Raw genomic sequence first — 3,606 nt, forward strand, 5'->3', positions numbered from 1 at the left:
CTACAAGCTATCTAAGGATGGTACTATAAAACGCCACCTCAAGGTAGGCCTAGTGGCGCCATCTCTTGGTCAGGCCGGAAACTTATCAATCCACCCTCGTAGAATGTTATCTTTATGGATTTTTGGGAGCCCGTAAAGTCTTTGAGAGATGGGATTAGCAGGTATTAATTTAGATATGTTTTGGCTGTCAAGTTTAGAGTCTTTGAGAAGGGTTTTTGTTTTACTGACTATTATTTTTGTAGGGTCCTTTGTAAGCTTTGTGTGTGTGTGTGTGTGTGTGTTGCTGTATTGCCTTTGTCTGCAGGTAATATTATAATTTCTTTGTTCCGATTCAGTTCTTTAATTGCGGTTTTTTCTTGTTTTGTTAATTTTGAGGAGGAAACTTGAGTTTAACGTAAAATGTTGGCCGTTCTACGTCGTATGTCATTTGCTTTTTCGGGTGGGAGGGTATATGCTGTAGATTCTAAATTGCTAATGATTTATTCTTCCGGGATTTTGGAAGAAGCTACTGCAAAAGTATGTCCTTTAGATAAGGATGAAATCATTTCATTGTTAAGAGAATGGTCAGAGATGATTTTTACTGTATCCGTTAGTCGTGTTTGCCTTACTGGTAATACAAGTTTGCTTCTCTTGAAAGAAAGAATACGCCATACCATATTTCTCTTGCACATTACCTCCAAAAAACTATTAAAACTTCACCTTTTCCTATTAAACACCCTCAGATTCGACATTTGGTCTACATTGAATCGCATATCTTTTGACAAATCCCGATGGATCAAAGAGCTTCACACTCAAATCCAAAAATAAAGTTTGGCAAATTACTTCCAGTAAAATAAAAAGAACTAACGGATACTGTAAAAAAACATCTCTCCCCATCCTCACCAAATATGAAATGAGTTCAGCCTCATCTAAAGGACATCATTTTGCAGTGGCTCCTTCAAAATCCCGAAAGAAGAAATCATCAGCAATTTAGAATCCACAATATATACCCTTCCACCCGAAAAAGCGAATAACATACGATTTAGGACGTCTAACATTTTACGCCAAGCTCAAGTTTCCTCCACAAACTTAACAAAACAAGAAAAACAACACTTAAAAAACTGAATCGGAATGAAGACATTATAATATTACCCACAGACAAGGACCACACAACAGTAATACTTAATAAAGAAGTTTATAACAACAAAATCATCACAGTAAAAACAAATACTTAAAGTTATATTCGACTTCATTTCAGATTTGAATTGAATGAAGGAAGTTACTGAATTTAAATGTGAAAACTATCTTGATTAAACACTAACTTATCTTAAATAAGAAATCCGCATTTTTCTACTGGAATATAGATTAGTATGCTCCTAAATATCAATATTTAGTTCTGAAAGTAAGTTGAAGGTAACCTAAAATAACCTGTAAGGCTTTCGTTACCTAAAATAAAGGAATATACCGTCAGAATTTCAGGTTCGTACTACCTTGCATGATGTTACAGAACGCTTGCGCTACTATACAGCTCGTGGCCATTTATCCTAATCGCGTCGTTGGTTAGTGTCCGCTATGATACTACGTTTCCATAATTCCTGGAGTTTTAGTTTCATAGATTTAAAAAAGTGCTGCAGCAAAATCAGTTCCAGTTGTCAGCCAATATTTGGATTATTAAACCCACCAAAGTAATTAACTTATTGCGAAACTTTTTACTTCGCAACGTGGACGTCCTTTCAATACATTACGTAACGCAATTTTCCGAAGACTTTAGACCTCACCTGCCCCCTTTGTACCGTTTTTGTTTCATTTTTCTTACTTAAATAAATAGCTAAATAAGTTTTTCGATTTCATCAAATGATTACATCCTAATATCCAGTTCCCCATTGAAATTGAACAAAACGGAAAATTGACTTTCTTGGACGTATTAGTTTACGCAATCAGCACAAGCTAAACACCATATCGAAACAGGACATAACATTTTATTTGACAAAACAACAGTCATTGTAAAAACACACAATATCTTTTCAAGAAAACACAGGGAAGCAATTGAAATCCTAAAACACCCTAATAAAAGCAATAGGGACAATGGATATAATATCAATCCGATTTGGCCTTCCGTTCTTCCGGATTAGAAAAAAAGACTTGATTGGCCAATCAGGTTCGACCAGTCCCCACGGTGCAGCGCTCTGGCCAATCGCAGGCATCGTAGAGAACATACATAAGAACAACATAACCTCAGTTTGAAATCAGCCCTTAAGAAGTGAAGAGCAATGTTTACAAAACATCGGCAAATTTTCGTAGTTTTTTACACGATTGCAACCCGAAATATCTCTTTTTATAAAAATGAATGATCGTGGAAGCATTAAATATATTATTCACAAGATTAATTTTTATGTAGGTAGTTTAACTCTTAACGAAACAGTTCCATTTTCAACTAAAAAAGATGAATTCTCAACGAAAAATGTTATAGTTGACATTTTAACAGAAAACTTTTGTAATTTTCAATTAAAAATAGTTAGACACATCCAAAAAAGATAAATGTTTAATAAAACAGTACAATCCTTAACCAAACAAATTAATTTTCAACCAAACAGTTGCATTTTTAACCCAAAAAACTTAATGTTTCTACAATGAAAGAGATTTTTGAAACAAAATTGTTTAATTGTCAAACAAAAAGGTGAATCTCAAACTAAATAGTTGAAAATACTGGAAAATTTTTTCCTGGAAGATTTATAATTTAAGAAGGTGACAATTGTACTTTAAACAAGCTCTAATATAACTTATTTTTATTATTGTGTATTTCTTTGAAATACATTTTTTTTGAATTACTTAACCTTCTAGCTATGTGACAGGTAGAGTTTTTAAGTTCGTAATCTTATACCTACAAGTTTTTTATTAGAAGTTTTAATCGCTGGTGTTCCCAACTTTTCCCATACTATTAGTAAAACTAAAAGATTAATGTTTAAACAAATTCTTACATATTTTTGTATTATTGCCCATGTAGTCTCATGTAAATACACACGCCCGATATTAACTTTCAAATCCGCTAGGTGGCGACACGAGCGCGGCTCACAGCGAATAGCGCGAGGCCACCACTCAGTGACTGCGGCGAAAAGACCCCCACTCCTAAACTTTTGCGCAACGACCGCGGACCAATACTGTAATCCCCCCACTCACTTGTGCCACGAAGAGCGCCCCGTCAACCGAACTAGCCATTAAGTATAGCGTATTTCGAAAGCAAGTGTCACTGATTAGATCATTGACTGATTGAAAAACACCTTCTGAACACTTAAGTTCCTTCCTTCACATACGTAACTCAGGGAGAGAAAAATCTAAAACTAGTATAAAAGAGATTACGCAGACAGGAAACCAAAGAAATTCATAACGAACTGAAGGAACTGGGCTATGAGCCAAAACAAATATCCACGGTGACGATCAATAAGGAAAGACAGCAGGACTATCCACCGTATATTCTAGTATACGACTCGTATATGAAAGGTGAGAAGCTCAGACAACTAAAAAACATTGGAGTACTCAATTACGCAAAGACCAAATGGGAAGAGTACATAACCATGAAGTAAACGCGAGCGCAACCTCCGCCAATTGCAACGACAGACACACAGCCAA

Source organism: Belonocnema kinseyi, chromosome 4 (assembly GCF_010883055.1).
Source record: "Belonocnema kinseyi isolate 2016_QV_RU_SX_M_011 chromosome 4, B_treatae_v1, whole genome shotgun sequence".
Lineage (NCBI taxonomy): Eukaryota > Metazoa > Arthropoda > Insecta > Hymenoptera > Cynipidae > Belonocnema > Belonocnema kinseyi.